Source organism: Pleurodeles waltl, chromosome 2_2 (assembly GCF_031143425.1).
Source record: "Pleurodeles waltl isolate 20211129_DDA chromosome 2_2, aPleWal1.hap1.20221129, whole genome shotgun sequence".
NCBI classification, from domain to species: domain Eukaryota; kingdom Metazoa; phylum Chordata; class Amphibia; order Caudata; family Salamandridae; genus Pleurodeles; species Pleurodeles waltl.
The window spans coordinates 473,714,641-473,739,275 of record NC_090439.1 but is presented as its reverse complement, the minus strand read 5'-3'; the positions used below and the strand labels follow the sequence as shown (position 1 = coordinate 473,739,275).

At 49.1% G+C, this 24,635-nt stretch overlaps 1 protein-coding gene across 3 annotated transcripts in view; it reads left to right on the top strand.

The window, feature by feature from the left end:
* Positions 1-24,635, top strand: part of SMCHD1 (structural maintenance of chromosomes flexible hinge domain containing 1) — a 2,128,336-nt gene that overhangs the window by 1,548,692 nt on the left and 555,009 nt on the right. The window lies entirely within an intron of this gene.

Below are 24,635 nucleotides of genomic sequence, written 5' to 3'. Positions count from 1 at the left end.
CATCCACCTTTTGGAGCTTCAGGTGATCGGTCTAGCCCTGAAAAGCCTTTCTGCAGTCATTATGCACAACATGAACACCATGTGGTAATGCAACAAGCAGTGGTGCTGGGTCGCCACTCTTGGATAAGATTTACAGGCTTTTCGGATGATGTTCAAGCATCACTCATGGATCTACCTTTTAACTGGTTTTGCCTTTTTGGCAAGAAGGCCAATTCAGCCCTGAAGAGCGTCAACAAAAGTAGAGCCACTTTGAAATCCCTCAGCTTTTCTACCCTCAAAAGGCAGTATCCCCATCAATTTTGCCACTTTTCAAGCATTTCACCTAAAGGCAGTGTCAAGGCCTACCACCCCAACAGAAAACAATTCAGCCCCTCTGGCTGCAGCTTCCAATCTGCTTTAATTTGCTTTAATAAGTAGCTGGACACGACCACCTGTGGGAGACCTGATCAATCGTTTTCTACATGTGTTGCAGGCCATAACATCCTACTGGCTGGTCCTACAGATACTCCAGCGGAGCTCTGTCCTGTCATTGCTTTCCATCCCGTGCATCTTTCATCCACATTAGAGCAGCTTTCGAGGATCATTTGTCTATTTTGTGCTGGTAAACAGGAGCTGTGCTAAAAATATTTCAGATTCAGTGGGACACCTGAGGCTATTTGAGGAATCTGCAGTTAAAATATCTACCAGAAAGAGCATTACTGAAGGTAATTACCTTGTTTTGTCATATACCACAGCAAAGTCATTTCTCAGACCCTCATTGTTTGAGAAGGTACTGATGTGGTATCTATTCTAAAGGTTATGCATCTGTGGTTAGAACTATCCATCAGAAGAACAACTTGCTTACCTTCTGTAGCAGTCTTTATAGTGGACACAGCACCTCACTTGCCCGTCCACCTGCCTATTATGTGGATTATACTAAGGTTCCAAGTTAGTTTTTGGCCAGCTCTTTCCTGTAATTTGTTTGAAGTGCTTTATGCCTATGGTACGGAAAAAGATTAAGAAACTAAATTCTGATGGATACAACTACCTGTGGATTCCTCACCTAAAGAATTTTCCCCATGCGCCAGCATTCGACGGAAATCTTCTTCTAGCTCTGCACGTCAATGATGACGTCACAATTGCCCGACTCCCACGCAATGCCAGGCAATAAGAGGTCCTCGTCGACATGCAGTTCCTTTTTTTCCGTGCCTTCGAGTAACGGTTTTCTTCGAGGCTACCAGGGAGCTACTATTTCACTTCGTGTGTAACAGTGTCGCAGTCAAGGAAGTCAGGTTTTAAACCCTGTATGGAGTGCGGAGGTCGAATGTCGGTCACAGACCCACATGAGAATTATTTGTGGTGTCTGAGTTCTGACCATGAGGTCGAGGCGTGTGGTTCATGTCAGCGCATGAATCCGAAGGCCCTTAAGGTGCGGGAGGCCAATGGACTCTTATGGACTAGGCCAAGACTCACTCTGAATTGCCTCAGGAGGTGCTTAGCCTTTTGGCGGATGCTGAGGCGGCGGCGGCGGCAGCAACCCAGGTTATTCAATCTGGGCTTGATACATCAGACTCTGTGGCCCGGGCTATGGGCATGTCCATAGCGACAAGATGACATGCCTGGCTACGGTCTTCAGGATTCTCTCCCGATGTGCAAACAACCCTGCTCGACCTGCCCTTTGATGGGGACAAACTATTTGGAGCAAAAGCTGACTCTGCCTTGGAGCGGTTCAAGGAGAGTAGGGCCACGGCAAGATCTTTGGGACTGCAAGCAGCCACCTTCTCTTCCTTAAGATCATTTGGGAGGTTTAGGGGGTTTTTGTGTGGCTCTTTCTTTCGAGGGAGGTTCCAGGCAGCAGGAAAGCAATCTTCAGGAGCTCACCCTTATAGATCTTTCAGGGGCAGGTGTAGAGTTCGTACTAGATGGGCCGCACAGCAGCACTCTGCCTCTTCCTCTTCCGCCGGAGGGGTGCAGCAAGGAAAGCAGCCTTAGTCCTCCATCACTCCCTTTACACACATCTCCTGTAGGGGGGAGACTGTCTCAATTTCTTCACATGTGGGAGTCAATAACATTGGACTCCTGGGTCACCGACATTGTGGGGAAAGGTTATACTCTTCCCTTTCGGGAGTTTCCCCCTCACATCCCTCTCCGCCCATCCTTCTATTCGGAAGACCACCTTCTTTTACTACAACAGGAAGTGCTAATCCTTTTGTCGAAAGGTGCAGTGGAGTTGGTTCCAGAGCAGGAGAGGGGTCAGGGCTGCTATTCAAGATACTTCCTGATCCCCAAAAAGGATGGTCGGTTGAGGCCAATCCTGAACCTGAGGATTTTGAATTGGTTTCTCAAGCAGGAAAAGTTCAAGATGCTGACCCTGTCACAGGTTCTTTTGGCGTTGAACGAAGGAGATTGGATGGTGTCTGTCAACTTACAGGATTCTTACTTCCATATCCCGATCCTCAAGTCACACAGGAAGTATCTCCGGTTTGTGGTAGGGTCGCAACACTATCAGATTGGGGTCCTTCTGTGTGGTCTTACTTCGGCACCTCGAGTCTTCACAAAGGTGATGGCCTGGTTGCAGCAGAGCTCAGAAGAAGGGTATAGCAGTATTCCCTTATCTCAACAATTGGTTGATCAAAGCCAAGTCTCCGGAGCTCCTGCGGCGTCACCTGCAGTCGACAACTCAGTTCTTGTTCGATCTGGGCTTTTCGGTGAACGTGCCCAAATCTCACCTGGAGCCCTCTCAGCGCCTCCTGTTCATAGGGACGGTACTGGACACAACATTGAATCGGGCCTTTCCTCCGCCGCAGCGGATTCAGGATATTCAGGCGTTGATTCCAATGTTCCAAAATGGAGCGGTCGTTCCAGTCCCCAAGGTCCTTCGTCTACTCGGTCTGTTCGCTTCTTGCATTCTGCTGGTCACTCATGCACGCTGGCACGTGAGGGCTCTTCAGTGCTGCATCCGCAGGCAGTGGTTTCAACACTAAGGAGATCTCGAGGACTCACTAAAGATCTCCAGAGTAGCTGCAGCAGATCTTCAATGGTGGGCTGCGGACGGCAACCTTTCCCAAGGAAAGCCGTTCTCGCTGCCACCTCCGGTGGCCACAGTGATAACAGATGCCTCCACTTTAGGGTGGGGTGCTCATCTAGGGGACCTGGAGCTCAAAGGTCATTGGTCTCCAGGGGAGCAGAGGCTTCACATCAATTGGACTCCAAAGGAACAGAGGCTTCACATCAATCTGTTGGAATTGCGGGCGATTATGTCTGGCTCTCAAGGCCTTCCTCCCTTCCCTTCATGGTAGGTCGGTTCAAGTCCTAACGGACAACAATACTGCGATGTGGTATATAAACAAGCAGGGAGGAGAGGGGTCGTATCTTCTCTGCAAGGAAGCTCTATGGCTCTGGTCCTGGGTTCAGGACCATCGGATTTGCTTGGTAGCAAACCATTTGGCCGGAGTTCTGAACGTGCGTGCGGACGATCTCAGTCTGCGCATCTCGACCCTGTCACGAGTGGCGTCTTCATCCAGACCTGGTCCTTTACATCTTCCAGATGTGGGGGTATCCACAGATAGATCTGTTTGCCACTCTGGAGAACGCACACTGCCCATTGTTCTGCAGCCTCCAGTATCCGGTGCAAGGAGCTTTGGGGGATGTGTTTCTGATGTCCTGTAAGGGTCAGTTTCTTTATGCGTTTCCCCCCCATACCCTTGATTCCCCGGGTCCTGAGGAAGATTGGTCAAGACCGGGCTCAAGTCATCTTAAAAGCTCCAGATTGGCCAAGAAGTGTGTGGTATTCAGACGTTCTCCAACTCTCTCTGTGCCCTCCGCTCCGTCTCCCTTACAGGGCAGACCTCCTCCTCGCAGTCGCAGGGGCAGGTTCTACACCCCCACCTCCAGAGCCTGCACCTACATGCCTGGAGATTGAACGGGGCAATCTGAGTGCTTTTTCTCTCCCGGCTGAGGTGGTGGAAGTTATATTATCGGCCAGGCGACACTCCACCAAATCTATCTATACAAGCAGGTGGGCTAAATTTGTAAATTGGTGTGGAGAGAATCAAATTGATCCCTTGAGTGCCCACTGATCTGACATACTATTGTTTGCATTGTCCTTGGCACAGAGGGGTTGTGCAGTTGCCACTGTTAAGGGTTATTTATCCGCGCTGTCGGCCTTTCTGTGCCTTCCAGACCAACCCTCCTTGTTTAAATCCCCAATAGTTTTGAGGTTCATTAAGAGTCTCACTAACAAGTTCCCGCCCACTCCATTTGTTATGCCACAGTGTGATTTGAACTTAGTATTGACATTTCGTATGGGTTCACCGTTTGAACTGATACATTCTTGCCCATTGAGGCTTTTAGTTTTAAAAACTGTTTTTCTGGTTGCCATAATGTAGGAAGTTGGCTCTGTATGTACTATTTCTAAGTAAGAAATAGCATGCACAGAGTCCGCTTCCTACATTGGTGGCAGCAGTGGGATACAAGACTTTGCATTTGCTGGACTACTCAGCCAATACCTGATCACATGACTAAATTCCAAAAATTGCCATTAGAAACTGATTTTTGAAATTTGAGCTATTTTTAAAAAAATATTTAAAGTCCTGCTAGGGCCTTGTGTTAGTCCCTGTTAGCATTTCTTTTAGAGTTTAAAAGTTTTGTAAAAGTTTGAATTAAGTTCTAGAGATAGTTTTAGATTCTTAAAAAGTATTCCAACTTTTAGAAACATAGGGGGTGATTCTGAGACTGGCGGGCGGCCCCCGACAAAATACCGCTCCGCGGTCGCAAGACCGCTGAGGGTATTTTGAGATTTGCCCTGGGCTGGCGGGCGGCCGCCAAAAGGCCGCCCGCCAGCCCAGGGCAAATCTACCTTCCCACGAGGACGCCGGCTCCGAATGGAGCCGGCGTAGTGGGAAGGTGCGACGGGTGCAGTTGCACCCGTCGCGTATTTCAGTGTCTGCTTTGCAGACACTGAAATACTTTGTGGGGCCCCCAGGGGCCCCGCGGCACCCCCTTCCGCCATCCTGTTCCTGGCGGCAGACCCGCCAGGAACAGGATGGCGGTAGGGGGTGTCAGAATCCCCATGGCGGCGGAGCGCGCTCCGCCGCCATGGAGGATTCTCCCGAGCAGCGGAAAGTCGCCGGGAGACCGCCGACTTTCCGTTTCTGACCGCGGCTGAACCGCCGCGGTCAGAATGCTCGACGGAGCACCGCCAGCCTGTTGGCGGTGCTCCTGTGGTCGGTGACCCTGGCGGTCACCGACCGCCAGGGTCAGAATGACCCCCATAATGTCTAATGCAGAAGAGATTGTGATGGAACTCAACGTCACCCCTTACCTGCATCTTAGGATGTCAGAGTTAAGGTCTCTCTGCAAAACCAAAAAGATTAAAACTGGTTCAAACCCTACCAAAGTACAGCACCAGGAGCTTTTGGCAGAGTTTGCTAAGAACAACCCCTCTGCGGATACCTTCCCAGAGGGGGAAGCTAGTGATGTGGAGGAATTCCCACCTCCAGTCCTAGTTAGGGAGAACAGGGTCCCTCAAACCCTGTCTCCACAAGTGATAGTCAGAGATGCTGTTTCTCTCACAGGAGAGTCCAGCAACTCTGGAAACTTTGAGGACAGCCTCAATGAAGAGGATCTCCTGCTAGCCAGGATGGCCAAAAGATTGGCTTTAGAGAGACAGCTCCTATCCATAGAAAGGGAAAGACAAGAGATGGGTTTCGGTCCCATCAATGGTGGCAGCAACATAAATAGGGTCAGAGATTCTCCTGACATGTTGAAAATCCCTAAAGGGATTGTAACTAAATATGAAGATGGTGATGACATCACCAAATGGTTCACAGCTTTTGAGAGGGCTTGTGCAACCAGAAAAGTGAACAGATCTCACTGGGGTGCTCTCCTTTGGGAAATGTTCACTGGAAAGTGTAGGGATAGACTCCTCACACTCTCTGGAAAAGATGCAGAATCCTATGACCTCATGAAGGCTACCCTGATTGAGGGCTTTGGATTCTCCACTGAGGAGTATAGAATTAGGTTCGGGGGGCTCAAAAATCCTCGAGCCAGACCTGGGTTGATTTTGTTGACTACTCAGTGAAAACACTGGATGGTTGGATTCAAGGCAGTGGTGTAAATTTTAATGATGGGCTGTACAATTTATTTGTGAAAGAACACCTGTTAAGTAATTGTTTCAATGATAAACTGCATCAGCATCTGGTAGACCTAGGACCAATTTCTCCCCAAGAATTGGGAAAGAAGGCGGACCATTGGGTCAAGACTAGGGTGACCAAGACTTCCACAGGGGGTGACCAAAAGAAAGGGGTCACAAAGACTCCCCAGGGGAAGAGTGTTGAGACATCCAAGGGAAAAAGTAAAGAGTCTTCTATAGGGCCCCAAAAACCTGCTCAGGAGGGAGGGTCCAGAGCCTCTTCACAATCCAGTTTTGGGTACAAGGGTAAAAACTTTGATCCCAAAAAGGCCTGGTGTCGTAGCTGTAATCAGCCAGGACACCAAAGTGGAGACAAGGCCTGTCCCAAGAAAGGTTCCACTTCTAACTCTACTCCAGCTAACACTGGAATGGCCAGTCTCCAAGTGGGATCAACAGTGTTCCCAGAGCAAATCAGGGTCCACACTGAAGCTACATTAGTCTCTGAGGGTGGGGTAGATTTAGCCACACTGGCTGCCTGGCCCCCTAACATGCAAAAATACAGGCAGCAACTCTTATTTAATGGGACAAGTGTAAAAGGCCTGAGGGATACAGGTGCCAGTGTCACCATGGTGATAGAGAAACTGGTTTCCCCTGGTCAATACCTGGCTGGACAAACTTATCCAGTCACCAACACGGACAATCAGACTAAAGTACATCCCATGGCTATGGTAACTTTAGAGTGGGGAGGGGTCAATGGTCTGAAACAGGTGGTGGTCTCCTCAAATATCCCTGTAGTCTGTTTGCTTGGAAATGACCTGGAGTACTCAGCATGGGCTGAGGTAGAACTCAAAACCCATGCAGCCATGCTGGGTATCCCTGAACTGGTGTGTGTCAAGACAACGGCACAGTGCAAGGCTCAGGGTGAAAAAGTGGGGTTGGAGCCTGGAAAAAGGGCCCAACCCTCCAAGAGAAAAGGAAAGAAAACTGGGGAACCATTTTAAACACAACAAGAAAAAGAGAACCTCTCTTCTCAGGAAGAAGTTCTGCCCTCTGAGGGAACTGACCCCATGGAGTTAGAACCTTATCAGGTTGAGCTCCTAGGCCCAGGGGGACCCTCAAGGGAGTAGTTGTTTAAGGGGCAAAAAACCTGTCCCTCTCTTGAAGGCCTTAGGCAGCAAGCTGCTAAAGAGTCCAAAGGAAAAATAACAGGAACACATAGAGTCTATTGGGAAGATGGACTACTTTACACTGAGGCAAGAGATCCCAAACCTGGTGCCACTAGGAGGGTGGTAGTGCCTCAGGAGTTTAGGGAGTTCATTCTGACCTTAGGTCATGATATTCCTCTTGCTGGGCATTTGGGACAGACCAAGACGTGGGAAAGATTAGTCAACCACTTCTATTGGCCCAACATGTCCCAGAAGGTCAAAGAGTTTTGTGTCTCCTGTGTCACCTGTCAAGCCAGTGGTAAGATAGGTGGACAACCAAAGGCCCCCCTCATTCCACTTCCAGTGGTGGGGGTCCCCTTTGAAAGAGTGGGTGTGGACATAGTGGGTCCACTTGAACCTCCCACAGCCTCAGGGAACCAATACATACTAGTAGTAGTGGATCATGCCACTAGATACCCTGAAGCAATTCCCCTTAGGTCGACTACTGCCCCTGCAGTAGCCAAAGCACTCATTGGTATTTTTTTACCAGAGTGGGATTTCCTAAGGAGGTGGTGTCTGACAGAGGTACCAACTTTATGTCAGCATACCTGAAACACATGTGGAATGAGTGTGGGGTGACTTACAAATTCACCACACCATACCATCTACAAACCAATGGTCTTGTTGAAAGGTTTAACAGGACATTGAAAGGCATGATCATGGGGCTCCCTGAAAAACTCAAAAGGAGATGGGATGTCCTCTTGCCATGACTGCTTTTCGCCTACAGAGAGGTGCCTGAGAAGGGAGTAGGATCTTCCCCCTTTGAACTTCTGTTTGGCCACCCTGTAAGGGGGCCACTAGCTCTTGTGAAAGAAGGCTGGGAGAGACCTCTTCATGAGCCTAAGCAAGATATAGTGGACAATGTACTAGGCCTACGTTCAAGGATGGCAGAGTATATGGAAAAGGCAAGTAAAAACCTTGAGGCCAACCAACAACTCCAGAAGTTGTGGTATGACCAAAAGGCTGCTATGGTTGAGTTTCAGCCAGGGCAGAAAGTCTGGGTTCTGGAGCCTGTGGCTCCCAGGGCACTTCAGGACAGATGGAGTGGCCCTTACCCAGTGCTAGAGAGGAAGAGTCAGGTCACCTACCTGGTAGACCTAGGCACTAGCAGGACCCCCAAAAGGGTGATTCATGTGAACCGCCTCAAACTCTTCCATGACAGAACAGATGAGGACCAGGAAGCTGAGAGTGAACCTCTCCCTGATCTCCTCTCCACAGACCCAAAAGATGGCTCAGTTGATGGAGTGATCTACTCAGACACCCTCTCTGGCCAACAGCAATCTGACTGTAGGAAAGTCCTGCAACAGTTTGCTGAGCTCTTTTCCCTAACCCCTGGTCTGACACACTTGTGTACCCGTGATGTGGACACAGGAGACAGCATGCTTGTCAAAAACACACTTTTCAGACAGTCTGACCAAGTTAAGGAAAGCATCAAGGTGGAAGTCCACAAGATGCTGGAATTGGGAGTCATTGAGCACTCTGACAGTCCCCGGGCTAGCCCAGTGGTCTTAGTCCCCAAACCTCACATCAAAGATGGAAAGAGAGAAATTATGTTTTGTGTGGACTACAGAGGACTTAATTCTGTCACCAAGACAGATACCCATCCCATTCCAAGGGCAGATGAATTGATAGACAAACTAGGTGCTGCCAGATACTTAAGTACCTTTGACTTGACAGCAGAGTACTGGCAAATCAAAATGGCACCAGGAGCAAAAGAAAAGACAGCATTCTCCACACCTGATGGGCATTATCAGTTTACTGTTATGCCTTTTGGTTTAAAGAATGCCCCTGCCACCTTCCAAAGGTTGGTGAATCAAGTCCTTGCTGGCTTGGAGTCCTTTAGTGCAGCTTACCTTGACGTTGTTGCTGTCTTTAGCTCCAGCTGGCAGGATCACCTGGTCCACCTGAAGAAGGATTTGAAGGCTCTGCAAGCAGCAGGCCTCTCTATCAAGGCATCCAAATGCCAGATAGGGCAGGGTACTGTGGTTTACTTGGGACACCTTGTAGGTGGAGGCCACGTTCAGCCACTCCAGCCTAAGATCCAGACTATTCTGGACTGGGCAGCTCAAAAAACCCAGACTCAAGTCAGGGCATTCCTTGGCTTGACTGGGTACTACAGGAGGTTTGTGAAGGGATATGGATCCATAGTGACACCCCTCACAGAACTTACCTCCAAGAAAATGCCCAAGAAGGTAAACTGGACTGTAGAATGCCAACAGGCCTTTGACACCCTGAAACAAGCAATGTGCACAGCACCAGTTCTCAAAGCTCCAGATTACTCCAAGCGGTTCATTGTGCAGACTGATGCCTCTGAACATGGGATAGGGGCAGTTTTGTCCCAAACAAATGATGATGACCTTGACCAGCCTGTTGCTTTCATTAGCACGAGGTTACTCCCCAGGGAGCAGCGTTGGAGTGCCATTGAGAGGGAGGCCTTTGCTGTGGTTTGGTCCCTGAAGAAGCTGAGACCATAGTTCTTTGGTACTCACTTTGTAGACACCTCTCAGATGGCTAATGCAAATGAAAGGTGAAAATCCAAAACTGTTGAGGTGGTCCATCTCCCTACAGGGAATGGACTTTATAGTGGAACACAGACCTGGGACTGCCCATGCCAACGCAGATGGCCTTTCCAGGTTCTTCCACTTAGAAAAGGAAGACTCTTGGGAAAGGTAAGTCTCATCCTCTTTTGTTTTTGGGGGGCGGGGGGTTGTGTAAGGAAATGCCTCCTTGGCATGGTTACCCCCTGACTTTTTGCCTTTGCTGATGCCAAGTTATGATTTGAAAGTGTGCTGAGGCCTGCTAACCAGGCCCCAGCACCAGTGTTCTTTCCCTAACCTGTACTTTTGTTTCCACAATTAGCACACCCTGGCATCCAGGTAAGTCCCTTGTAACTGGTACCAAGGGCCCTAATGCCAGAGAAGGTCTCTAAGGGCTGCAGCATGTCTTATGCCACCCTGGGGACCCCTCACTCAGCACAGACACATTGCTTGCCAGCTTGTGTGTGCTGGTGGGGATAAAATGACTAAGTCGACATGGCACTCCCCTGAGGGTGCCATGCCAACCTCACACTACCTATAAGTATAGATAAGTCACCCCTCTAGCAGGCCTTACAGCCCAAAGGCAGGGTGCCCTATACCATAGATGAGGGCATAAGTGCATGAGCACTATGCCCCTACAGTGTCTAAGCAAAACCTTAGACATTGTAAGAGCAGGGTAGCCATAAGAGTATATGGTCTGGGAGTCTGTCATGCACGAACTCCACAGCACCATAATGGCTACACTGAAAACTGTGAAGTTTGGTATCAAACTTCTCAGCACAATAAATGCACACTGATGCCAGTGTACATTTTATTGTAACATACACCCCAGAGGGCATCTTAGAGATGCCCCCTGAAACCTTAACCAACTACCAGTGTGGGCTGACTAGTTTTAGCAGCCTGCCACACACCAGACATGTTGCTGGCCACATGGGGAGAGTGCCTTTGTCACTCTGTGGCTAGTAACAAAGCCTGTACTGGGTGGAGGTGCTTCTCACCTCCCCCTGCAGGCACTGTAACACCTGGCGGTGAGCCTCAAAGGCTCGCCCCCTTTGTTACAGCACCCCAGGGCACTCCAGCTAGTGGAGTTGCCCACCCCCTCCGGTCACGGCCCCACTTTTGGGTGCAAGGCCGGAGGAGATAATGAGAAAAACAAGGAGTCGTCACTGGCCAGTCAGGACAGCCCCTAAGGTGTCCTGAGCTGAGGTGACTCTGACTTTTAGAAATCCTCCATCTTGCAGATGGAGGATTCCCCCAATAGGGATAGGAATGTGCCCCCCTCCCCTCAGGGAGGAGGCACAAAGAGGGTGTAGCCACCCTCAGGGCTAGTAGCCATTGGCTACTAACCCCCCAGACCTAAACACACCCCTAAATCAAGTATTTAGGGGCTCCCAGAACACAGCAAGATAGATTCCTGCAACCTAAGATGAAGAAGGACTGCTGAGCGGAAAAACCTGCAGAGAAGACGGAGACACCAACTGCTTTGGCCCCAGCTCTACCGCCCTGTCTCCCCACTTCTAAAGAAACTGCTCCAGCGACGCGTTCCACAGGGTCCAGTGACCTCTGAAGCCTCAGAGGACTACCCTGCATATAGAAGGACCAAGAACTCCAGAGGACAGCGGCTCTGCTCCACAAAAACTGCAACTTTGCAACAAAGAAGCAACTTTGAAACAACACACGTTTCCCGCTGGAAGCGTGAGACTTTGCACTCTGCACCCGACGCCCCCGGCTCGACTTGTGTTGTTTCAAAGTTGCTTCTTTGTTGCAAAGTTGCAGTCTTTGTGGAGCAGAGCCGCTGTCCTCGGGAGTTCTTGGTCCTTCTAGATGCAGGGTAGTCCTCTGAGGCTAGAAGGGTGAGTGAGCTCCAGGCTCTTAGTGTGGAACCCCCATATACTTCCCTTTACATGGACAAAGTGGTGTTAAGGACCTAGGCGGCTTTCCTACCGAAGGTTGTTACACCCTTTCATTTAGGACAGTCCATCACGCTTTCTTCCTTCTATCCTCCACCTCATCCATCCATGGAGGAAGAGAGTCTTCACCGACATGACCCAAGAAGAACCTTGAGCTTCTTCGTTCACAGGACGAGGGAGTTCAGACAGGAAGATCAGCTCTTCGTCAGTTACGCGGGGAAGAGGAGAGGGAAAGCTGTCCACAAGAGAACGCTTTCCAGGTGGGTCATTCTTTGCATCAAATTGTATTATTCTTTAGCAAAGAAGGAACCTCCTGTGGGGCTACATGCCCATTCCACCAGGGCTAAGGCAGCTTCATCGGCCTTAGCAAGAGGTGTTCCTGTGGTTGACATCTGCCAGGCGGCAACTTGGGCATCCCTCCACACTTTTGCCAAGCATTATTGTTTGGACTCTGAGGTTAGGTGGGATGGCCATTTTGCACGCTCAGTGCTGCAGGATTTCTTGGTTTGACGATTCAGGCACCCACCACCGGGGGCGGTACTGCTTTGGGACTCTATTCTTTAGGTGAGGAATCCACAGGTAGTTGTATCCATCGGAAGAACAAGTTACTTACCTTCGGTAACGCCTTTTCTGGTGGATACACTAGCTACCTGTGGATTCCTCACGGTCCCGCCTGCCTCCCCGTTGCCTGGATGGTCTTACCAAGATTTCCTTGGGTGAGTACCCGTATGTTGTACATATGTGTATACTGATGCAAGGATTTATATATGTGTATATATTTGTTTATGTATATATATATATTTTTTTTTAAAGGAAATGTGTATATATGTATACATTTATGCATATTTTTCGTATTTATTTCTATTGGTTATGTTTCATATTAGTGGAAATAAATGTTGATATAAAAGTTTGATTGATGTGTTCATATCACATCTGTAGTGTCAATGTTCTCCTGTTCGCCTCAAAGGCACGTAAAAAATGTGATAACTGACGTCTGCACGTCGACGAGGACCTCTTCTTGCCTGGATGACATCATCCAGCGTCGCGTGGGAGTCGGGCAATTGTGACGTCATCGTCGACGCGCAGAGCTAGAAGAACATTTCCGTTGAATGCTGGCGCGTGTGGAAAATTCTTTTGGTGAGGAATCCACAGGTAGCTAGTGTATCCACCAGAAAAGGCGTTACCGAAGGTAAGTAACTTGTTCGTCAGGGCTTAAATGCAGCAGCATTCCATCTCTTCAGGGGTAGTGTGGAGTCACCATAGAGTCACATGGCTTCACCTATGGGCCCACAGAGCATTATTGTAAAATTACCTGAATTAAGTCTAGCACGTGGCGATATTCTAACGATGAGCAAACTGCAGTTTGATGGAGTATATGCCAGAAGCAGCATTACCAATGGAAAGTAACTTGTTCTTTTGAGTGTTTTAAGTAAAGCAGAGCCAGTTGCACAGACCTTTGGACACACCTTCCCCGGGGAGACTGTTAACCAACAGTGTTTCAAAACCAGAGTTAGAAAATTACATTACTCTGCCATAATTAAAATTTTGCTTGGGCCTACTCAAAAGATGATTTTTTTTTACATTTGACTCATCCCAGTCTTGATTAGTGAATTTCTTTCTTTGATTGAGAAAGTGGCTGCAGCAAGAGTACTTTTACACTCAAAGGGGCGATATTGTGTACTGTGATCTTTGACTCCTGATCAGATTCTTGTTTCCGATAAGACTGTGATAGTGGTCGTGTGTCATATAAGGAGTCGCGTGACTTGTGTTTTTTGGTACCGTGATACTTATCTCCAGAGACAGCTTCATATGACTTGTGGAATACTAGGGAGCTTATTCACAATCTAGGATTTTCATTCAATCTTCAGATGTTCTTGTGGTTACAGTTAATCAAGAAATTTCTGAATACAGTTGAAAGGCTGAAATGCCCATGGGCACCCATTTTTCCAGCTAAGGTTTCACCACATTCGTTTTCTGAATATCTATTAAAGTGGTTATTAGAGAAAACATGTTTCTACCTATTCTTTGTTTATGACCTCATTAATTATTTTGAGGGCACAGGCATTTTACAATTGTTGCTTGAGCAGCACACAAATAACGTCTTCTTCCACCTGCAAAATTTCCTTTCTTTGAATGCCAAGTCCTCAGGTTTTCCACCTTGCTGAGCAACAAGTTGGCATCACACAAACTACTTGCCAAAAGACTGTTGACACTTCGGTCCTGTACAAGACAATATATAATGTTTCTGCCAGAATGATAAAATGAGAAGATTGTCATTTCGACACTGCACCAGAAACGTTTGACCCTACAGGTGTAATCCAGTAAGCAATCTGAATGTGAACAAACCTGGACATTCTCCCTCCTGTGATATAACTTGGTTCCCTCCATTTGTGAACTCAAGTGTCTGATGATTCCAGACTTCCAAATTGTATTTACATCAGTGTCCGGCAGCTGATTAGACGTGCTGTCTAGCAAAAAAGGTGTATATTGGAAGTTTAGAAAATATTGGGTTGTCGGGTAAGATATGTTCAATGAACATCACTTAAAGTATGCAGATTCCCTTACTCATGTTAATACTAGATGTAGGGATGCCAAAAGTGTAACAAATCCATGCCTTTCTTTAATTGGGTGTATTGCTTGGAATAAGATTACAAATTTTAGCTGGCATGTCTGTGTTGTATGGCCCATCTATGGCTGTACATCTTGCAGGGCCCATCGTCCTCTCCGCAGCTAATTTTCTTAACTGCTGTCTCATTTTTCTTGAAGGCCTTAATAAACCGTAATAAAGTGGATTTAGCTTTTCAACTAGGAATTGATCAAAGTGTAGAGAGATTCTAGCAAATAGAAAATTATTTTTTGAGAGGATTTTGATCCTGTTTATAATAGTTCTTCATAATTCAGACAGCAGTCTAGGCCTTCGTCCACCTCAAGCTTAAAGATGATATGAAATTCTAGATATTTGAGAGCTGGTTTAATAAAGGAGGGGAGTGGTAGTTCTCCACCTCATTCCTTCAGACTGTTCATTGTATACACTGTAGCTTGAAATCATATAAAATTTAGTAGTTAAATGATCTGATAGAGACTTCTTGTTGCAGATTTCTTACCGTAGAATTTCCCCCAGGCGTCAGACTGGATCTGGATATTTTTCTTCGAGCAGTACCCCTGCGTGCCGCCAAGTGGTGTCCGTAGACTCCAAGGCGTCCTTGGCATTGTGGGCGTCCTTATGACTTTGTTGTCGTATATAAGCGCCACCTCAGCGCGCTGACATCCGTTATTTTCTTTCTGCGCCAGCCTACGCGCAGGTCCGGAGAAGAGCTACCTTTAGTCATTTTTTGACTTACTGCAACACTTTTGTCGAATACTTTTTAACGAGTTTAGGATGCGTTGATTGATGTCCCCGATGACTGGTTTTCGACCCTGTGACTCCTGTCACCGAGTGATGTCGGTGATGGATATGTATCTCGTCTGCCTTTGGCATCTGGAGCGTGAACACGACTCGGAGTCGAGCTCTGAGTGTCGGGAGATGGACCCGAAGGCTCTGAGGGAATGGTCCCTGAAGCTTATGGCGACCCAGCACCTGAATCTGCGTTGCTCCCGCTCTCGCTCGAGAGTAAGGTCACAAGACTGTTCGCGGAGTCATCAGCACTCCTCTTCATACAAGTCATCGGGACAATCGGGTTACAAGAAGAAGAAGAAGTTGAAGGCGGCCAAATATTCTTCAGCTTCATTCCATAGCTTGGATGCGACACGTTGATGCTCTGGGCCTCTGCCTTCGGAGCCTGTGTCTGGGTCTGCTCTGCAACTCCTTGACTTTCCAGGAGCCATGGTGGTAAGAAGGGCTGCTGAGGTTTTGGTCCTCAAGCTTCCTTCTGTGGAGGTCAAGACTAACCTCCTGACCTAGGTGCTTCAGCCTGGGGCTTCCAGTTGGGAACCCCTCCTTCCCTTTAATGAAGGCCTTACAGACGTCCTACTAGGTTCCTGGTCGAAACCCAGCACAGGGACTCCTGTGAAAAGGACGGTTGCCTGCCACAATCGGCCTGTACTGACACAAAATTCCTGACCCAACTTTCTACACCTGAGAGCCTTGTAATCCAGGCTTCTTCTTCATCTTGTGCATTCCCTTCTGCTCCCTCGGATAGGGAAACAAAACAAATGGATATCCTTGGGAAGAGCATTTTTTCTTACGCCAGTCTAGCGCTGCGGTCTGTGAACAGTGCATCGCTTTTGGGCTGATACTCTCTGTGATACAGTTGTGCAGGGGCTGCCTCGAGTCCCGGAGGAGGCCCGGGCTGTTCTCTCCCAAGCTTTACTGACAGGAGAGAGGCAACAAAGTTCATGATTCATTGTGGACTGGATAAAACTGACTTACTAGGTAGATCGGTTGCATCGACAGTGGTCTTGTGGCACCATGCCTGGTTGACGATGTCTGGCTTTTTAGGGGCTATCCAGCAAGGTCTGATGGACATGCCTTTTGATGGCACCCGTCTGTCTTTGGAGACAAAGCAAACTCAGCGCTTGAGTGCTTTAAGGACTCGCGGGCTAGGGTTCGGTCCTTTGGTCTTGTAGCTGCTCCCCTCCCCAACAGTTTGCTTTCGAAAGGGGCTCCCAGCCGCATTCATTTCCTCCCAGCCACCTACCATGAATGCTTCACAGCCTCTGTGTGGTCACCAGATCACACGTGCTCTCGGATCAGGGAGCCAGCGCTCCACCCAGTCCACCACGTCCCCTCCACTGCCACTAAGCCTTCCTAGTCCGTTGGAACATCCTGGACCAGTTGATATCAGGATTCACCATCACCCGCCCCACTGGAATCCATCACCACGGACAGGTGGGTGTTGCAAATTGTATGAAGCGGCTACTCCCTCCCCTTTGAAACTTACCCTCTTACCCCAGGGGTGGTGACCGGAGCTCCTCCAGTGTGTCGCAGACTTCAGTCATCTTGCTTTGCAAGGTGTGGAAGCACTCTGGAGGGCTCTGAGTGGCAGTGCCAGCAGGTGACGTCAGAGACCCCTCCTGATAGGTCCACACTTGATAAGGTAGCCAATCCCCCTCTCAGGGCTATTTAGGGTCTCTCCTGTGGGTTATTTTCAGATTCTGCTTGCAAGTTTCCTTCAGGAATTCTCTGCAACAACTTCATCATCCTCTGACCTCGGATCAACCGCAGCCTGCTCCAAGAAAGGCTGTAACTGCAACAAAGTATCTACAAGAGACACTTTTCTTCAGCAACCTCAGCTCCAAGTCAGCAACTGCAACAGTTTCCACGGTGTGCATGCTCTGGGGACTCCCTGTCTTCATCCTGCACCAGAAGGACCAAAGAAATCTCCAGTGGAGTGACGGAGTCACTCCCCTGCTCCAAGCAGGCACCTTCCAAGGCGATGACCGGTACCCTGGAACTCCTCTCACGGCGACGAGCGTGGTCCATAGGACACAGAGGGTGGACATCATTGACATAGACTGTCCTGAAGTCCTGCTGACGCAATTTGGAGGAGGTAAGACCTTGCCTTCCCTGAGAACGACGATACCCCTGTGCTTTGTGTCTTCTTTGCCTCCTGAGGCCTCTGTGCACTTTTTGCAAAATTCCTGTGTGCACATCCTGGCCCAGGTCCCCAGCACTCCACCCTGCGACGCTCAACTTGCTGAGTTGTTCTCCGGCGGCGTGGGACCTTCTTCTGTTGTGCTGCATCAACCGCGTTTTGCACCTCCTTTGCAGGTCTTCAGGTCCAATAATCCAGCAGTTGTTCTTTGCAGACTTGGTTGGCTGCTGCAAAATCCCAAAAACGTGGTGTAGTGTGTCCTAAGGAAACTTGCAGTACTTTACTCCTGCTTTTCTGGGCTCTGGGCTGGGGTAGTTTACTTACCTTTACTGTATTCTTACTCTCCCAGCGCTTTTGCACACACTACACTTGTTTAGAGGGTAATTTGTGATTCACATTTCACTTTTTTTAGTATATGGCTTGTGTTGCCCCTAGACCTATTTTCTCCTATTGCATTCTATAGGATTTCCTACTGTTGGCATTGTTCTATGACTATATACTTGTCTAGTTTTGGTGTCTAGTGTATATATTCTGTATGATACATACCTCCAGAAGGATATTTTTGGTACTGTGTCACCCAAATAAATACCTTTATTTTTGGTAACACGGAGTATAGTCTTTACTTGTGTATAAGTACTGTGTAACTATAAGTGGTATTGCATGAGCTTTGCATGTCTCCTAGTTCAGCCTAAGCTGCTCGGCTATAGCCACCTCTATCAGCCTAAGCTGCTAGAACACTACTACATTCACTAACAAGGGATAACTGGACTTGGTGTAAGGAGTAAGTACCCAAGGTACCCACTACAAACCAGGCCAGCCACCTACACATACCAGTGCCCCTCGGGTGTTCACGAAAGTGATGGTAGTGGTTGCAACTCATTTGCGCAGGTTAGGGGTTTCAGTCTTTCCGTACCTCGACGACTGGCTGTTGAATGCGCAGTCGCCCCAGGCTTTCATCTCCCATCTCTAGACTACGGCGAACCTCCTGCATTCCCTGGGGTTCCCTATAAATGTGCAGAAGTCACATCTGACTCCCTCTCAGACGCTCCATGTCCTGGAGATAGTGTAGTTTTGAGCTTATCCTCCTGAAAAGCGAGTCCAGGATATTCAGGCTATGATACCGATGTTTCAGCCTCTATCCTGGATTTCGGTGAAAATGACTCTGAGGCTGCTGGGCCTCATGGCCACCTGCATCCTGCTGGTCCAACATGCCAGATGGCAAATGTGGGCTCTGCAGTGGGACCTGAAGTTGCAGTGGGCGCAGCATCAAGGGAATCTCTCCGGCAAGGTCCAGATTTTGGAGGGGACTGCACTAGATCTGCAGTGGTGACTATTCAGTCCAGATTGGGTCAGCAGCAGATCTCTCTCCCTTCGCTAACCAAATCTCACAGTAGTGACAGATGCGTCACTTCTGGGATGGGGCGGCCATCTGGGAGAGGTGGAAATCAGAGGTCGCTGGTCTCCGACGGAATCATGGCTTCATATCACCTTGTTGGCGCTTCGGACGATCCGGCTAGCATTAAAAGCATTTCTTCCTGTTGTGAAAGGATAGATAGCGCAGGTGTTTACGGACAACATTACTGCAATGTGGTACGGCAACAAGCAGGGTGATGTGAGGTCGTGGACCCTTTGCCAAGAGGCTCTGCATCTCTGGTCATGGCTGAAACAGCAGGGCATATCCCTGCTGATTCAACACCTGGCAGGTTCTCTGAACGCCAGGGCGGACGAACTCAGCCGACGCTGCTTAGCGGATCACAAATGGTATCTCCCTCCGGAGGTGGCGCAACAACTCTTTCTGCAGTGGCGAGAGCCTTGGTTAGATCTCTTCGCCTCCGTAGAGAACGTCAGCAGTTTTGCACCTTGGAGTTTCCAAGTAGGCTATTGCTAGGCGACTCTTTTCGCCACGAGTGGATTTCAGGCCTCCTGCACGCCTTTCTGCCCATACCATTTATGACCAGAGTTCTCAAGAAATCAAGAATGACCGGACCCAAGTTATTCCAGTGTCTCCGGATTGGGCACGGAGAGTCTGGTATCCAGAGCTTCTCAAGATGAGCATCAGTCCTCCAATCAGGTTGCCTCTTCGGGAGGATCTTCTGTCACAGCAGCAGGGGAAGGTTCGCCACTCAAACCTGTCAACTTTGCAGCTTCATGCGTGGAGGTTGAGTGGTGACAGTTGATGGTATAAGACCTCCCTCCCGAAGTCTGTGATGTCATTCTGGCAGCCAGGTGTCCCTCTACTAAGTCGATTTACGCATCCCTTTGGAAATGTTTTGTTTCATATTGTACAGAGTGGTCTATTGATCCTCTTTCTTATTCTTTTCTTCTTCTCTATCTAATGTCCTTTTGTTTATTCTTTCACTCGCCCAACAGGGTTCCTCCTTAGGGACTCTTAAGGGCTATCTTGCTGCCTTGTCGGCTTTTCTACGCTTGCCCTATCAATCATCTTTGTTGAAGTCTCCCGTTGTACAGAGATTCTTAAAAGGGCTGGTGCATATGTTTCCACCTGTGCCTTTTTTCATGCCCCAGTGGGATCTTAATCTTGTACTTACTTTTCCTATGTGTGCTCCTTTTGAGCCTTTACATAATTGTCCTCTCCGACTGCTCACTATCAAAACAGCGTTTTTGGTGGCAATTACATCTGCCAGGAGAGTGAGTGAGCTGCAGGCTTTATCATCGAAACCACCATGTCTCACAATATATCCCGATAAAGTAGTCCTCAGAACTCATGCCTCTTTCCTTCCCAAGGTGGTGACCCCTTTCCATTTGGGTCAAAATATCCCCCTGCCCACCTTCTTTGCACCACCGCATCCCTCTAAGGAAGAGGAGGGTCTCCATTGGCTGGACCCAAAAAGAGCGTTATCGTTCTACCTTGAAAGCATAAAAGAGTTCTTGGTGGACGATCAACTCTTTGTGGGATACGTTGGTGCAAAGAAGGGTCGCACAGTACAGAAACTATCCATTTTGCGATGTTCTCTGTATAAAGATTTGCTACGCTTTGGCCAAGAAGCAGCCTCCAGAGGGCTTGAGGGCTCACTGTACCAGAGGAAAAGCTGCTACCACTTCGTTGGCTCGAGGCGTGCCGGTACTTGACATCTTTCAAGCGGCAACGGGGGCTTTCTTGCACAGGTTTGCAAGACACTACTGCCTGGATAGCCAGGTGAGGAGAGAGGGGCATTTTGCCTACTCAGTCCTGCAGGATGTCCTAGTGTGAAGTATATCCACGCCGCCCACCACCAGGAGTTATAGCTTGGGTATCTATTCTAAGGTAAGGAATCTGCAGCTAGAAGTCTCTATCAAATGAACAAGTTACTTACCTTCGGTAACTAATTATCTGATAGAGACTCTATCTAGCTGCAGATCCCTTACACTCACCCAAGCCTCCCTGCTCTGCGGATATAGATAGACATATATATATATATATATATATATATATATATATCTATCATGTTTTTATATTTTTGCCTTTCTTAAGGGCATTTCTCTTTTCCTCAAACAATCAAGCGTAAAACTAAAATGTTTGTTGGTTCTTCCATGACTGCGCTTATGGTGTGGGAAGTTGTGGAAAAAAACTGACGTTCGTGCGCCGACGTGGCGTCTATATAGACACCCGCTACGTCACAGACAGCTCCAATGACGCTGACGATGCCACACAGAGCCAGACCACCCACACAGATCCGAACGACGGCGCGCGAAGGGCCTTTACCAGATAATTTGTTACTGAAGGTAAGTAACTTGTTCTTTCTCACCCTTTTTAATCTGAACAAATGCAGCATGTAGCTGTTGTAGAAAGCTGGCCCGGTGTGTGGTCTAGTCAGTGTCTAGGGCTCTCTAAAGGTAGCTGTGGATGAGCAGCTAAGACTTATCTAGGAGACATGCAAAAAGCTTACACATAACCACTGTAGTCACACAGCACTTACACACATGAAAGAATTACAGTGTTACAAAAATAAAGTTTCTTTATTATGGTAACACAAATACTAAAATACTGTATAGTCAATACTCCACTAGCAGGTGAGTAAACGCACATTAGAAGTCAGGAATTAGCATAAAAGGCAATATATACAGTGAAAGCAATAGTAAGTACTGAAGGCCTAGAGGAGGCACCAAACCATATACTAAGAAAGTAGAATACGAAAGTAGGGCCCCACCCAAGGAAGTGGATTCGCTAGAGGGGAGCTTGAGGATCTAGGACCCCAAAAGGTAAGTGTCCCCTTAGCGACCAGTGGAAAAGTGGTAAGTACCTGGTGTAGGAAAGTACCCTCTTTTTGGCATGATTACCCCCACTTTCTGCCTTATGTCAGTGTGTTTTGACTGTGTTCACTGGGATTCTGCTAACCAGGACCCCAGTGATTGTGTTCTCTACCTCTGGATTTGGTTGTCCCTAACTTTCTGCACACCACAATTGGCATACTGGTATGTATTATGCCACCCATGGCAACCCATGCAAAGTGCAGCCTGCGTGAAAGTGTGCAGACACCCTTTTCATGACAGTTCACTGCACTAGGTCACTGTAAGTCACCCCTATAGCAGGCCCTCATATCCTAGAAGACAGGATGCAAGTACCCGTGTGTGAGGACACTCCACCATGAGTAGAGTAGCCCCCACGAATTCCCGCTCCATTTTCCTGGACTTCATGAGTGTGGGGAAGCTATTTTAGCCATGTACTGGACATAGGTCACTACCTATGTCCTGCTACATAATGGTAACTCCGAACCTAAGCATGTTTGGTATCAAACATGTTGGAATCATTACCCAAAACTGTTTCCAGTATTGGTTGTATGAATCCATGCACTTTGGGGGCTCCTTAGAGGACCACCAGCTTTGCTCCTACCAGTTTTCTTGGTTTTCTCAGGCAGCCCTCACCACTGCCATCTCACAGACTGGTTTCTGCTCTCCTGCTGCTTGAACACCTCAAGCCCAGTAAGGCAGAACAAAGGATTTCCTTTGGGAGAGGTAGGCAACACCCTCTCCCTTTGGAAATAGGTGTTACATGGCTTGGGAGGGGGAGCCTCCCTTAGCCACTGATATGCTTTGAAGGGCAAATTTGGTGTACTCCTTGCATGAACGAGTCTACACCGGGTCAGGGACCCCCAGTTCCTGCTCTGGCGCGAGAAACTGGACAAAGGAAAAGGTGAGTGACCACTCCTCTGTCCATCACCACCCCAGGGGTGGTGCCTGGAGCTGCTCCAGGTGGCCTCTTGATTCTGCCATCTTGAATCCAGGGTGGGCAGAGGCCTCTGGGAGCATCTGAGTGGCCTGGTCAGACGGGTGACGTCCCAGCCCCCTCCTAATAGGTGGTCACCCTGCTAGGTGACCATTTCCTCCTTTAGGGCTTTATAGGGTCTCCCTCTTTGGTGGGCCCTCAGATTCGAAGTACAAGATTCCAGCAGGACTTCTCTGCAGTGTATACTTTGACTTCTGGCCACTGAAACCTCAATTGGACTTCACAGGAACCTACAATCTGTAGCTCCAGCGACTACTTCGCTCTGCAACACTGTGGGGGTCATTCCGACCCTGGCGGTCCATGACCGCCAGGGCCGGTCACCGCGGAAGCACCGCCAACAGGCTGGCGGTGCTTCCTGGGCCATTCTGACCGCGGCGGTAAAGCCGCGGTCAGAAAAGGGCAACCAGCGGTTTCCCGCCGGTTTACCCCTGGCCCAGGGACTCCTCCACGGCGGCGCTGCTAGCAGCACCGCCATGGGGATTCCGACCCCCTTCCCGCCATCCTGTTTCTGGCGGTTTTTACCGCCAGGAACAGGATGGCGGGAACGGGTGTTGTGGGGCCCCTGGGCAGTGCAGGGGCCCCCTAACGGGGCCCCATAAAGATTTTCAGTGTCTGCTGTGCAGACACTGAAAATAGCGATGGGTGCCACTGCACCCGTCGCACCCCTTCAACTCCGCCGGCTCTATTCCGAGCCGGCTTCATTGTTGAAGGGGCTTTCCCGCTGGGCCGGCGGGCGGCCTTCTGGCGGTCGCCTGCCGGCCCAGCGGGAAAGTTGGAATGGCCACCGCGGTCTTTTGACCGCGGTGCGGTCATTCGGCGGTGACCGCCTGGCGGGCGGCGACCGCCGCCCGCCGCGGTCAGAATGACCGCCTGTTTCTCCGGCTCCTTCCAGAAACTGCAACCTTTCCCTTGCTGTGCATCCTCTGAGGGCAGAAAGTCTTCAGTCTTCACCAAGAAGCAAGAAGAAATCTCCCTTGGAGTGAAGGAGTCACTCCTGTGCATCCGCAGGCACCAACTGCAACGATGAACGGCTGCGTGGGTCCTCTCTTCTGCAACTCTGCGTGGATTCTGCAACACAGTTGGTGGTCTTGAGTGGTCCCCTCAGTCATCTCTACCAGCCTTCCAAGTTTGGAGGTGTTGTCTTTGCCTCTCCTTGCAAGACTGTGTACCTTTTGCACCGCGACTTGCAGATACCAAGGGTTGTTGGCTCTTCTTCCGAGGGATCTTCAGGCTCCATGTAGCCTTGGTCTCCAGCACCTCACGAGCAGCAAGTCCACGATATTCAGGCTATGATACCGATATTTGCGCCATTGTCCTGGGTTTCGGTGAGAATGACTCTGAGGCTGCTAGGCTTCATGGTCTTCTGCATTCTGCTGATGACAAATGCCAGATGGTATATGCGTTCTCTGCAGAGGGACCTGAAATTCTAGTGTGCACAGCATTAGGGGAATCTCTCTGAAATGGTCCAGATCTCAGAGGGGACTGCCCAAGATCTGCAGTGGTCACTTTTCAACCCAAATTGGGTCAGGGGCTGATGCCTCTCCCTTCCCCAACCAGATCTCACAGTAGTGACGTCACTCCTGAGATTGGGTGGCCAAATGGGAGAGTCGGATAAACGAGGCGTCTGGTCTCCGGCTGAGTCCAGGCTTCACATCAGCCTTATGGGGCTCCGAGCGTTTCGGCTTGCATTGAAAGCATTTCTTCTCCCTCTTAAGGGGAAAGTTGTGCAGATGTTCACAGACAACACCTCCGCCATGTGGTACTGCAACAAAGAGGGTGGAGTGGGGTTGTGAATCCTTTATTAGGGGGCTCCGCGCCTCCGGACGTGGCTGGCAATTCAGAGCATATCCCTTGTGGTTCAACATTTGTCATGCTCTCTGAACTTCAAAGCTAACAAACTCAGCCGTCAATGCATGGTCGTTCATGAATAGTGTTTCCATACGGAAGTGGCACAAGGTCTCTTTCAGCAGTGGGATAGAGCCTTGGTTTGAGCTGTTCGCTTCCACAAAGAACGCGCAATGTCAGCTGTTTTGCGCATTAGAGTTTCCAAGGTGGCACTCACTCTGAGACTCTTCATCTCGAGTGGAACTCAGGCCTCCTGTACTCCTTTCTG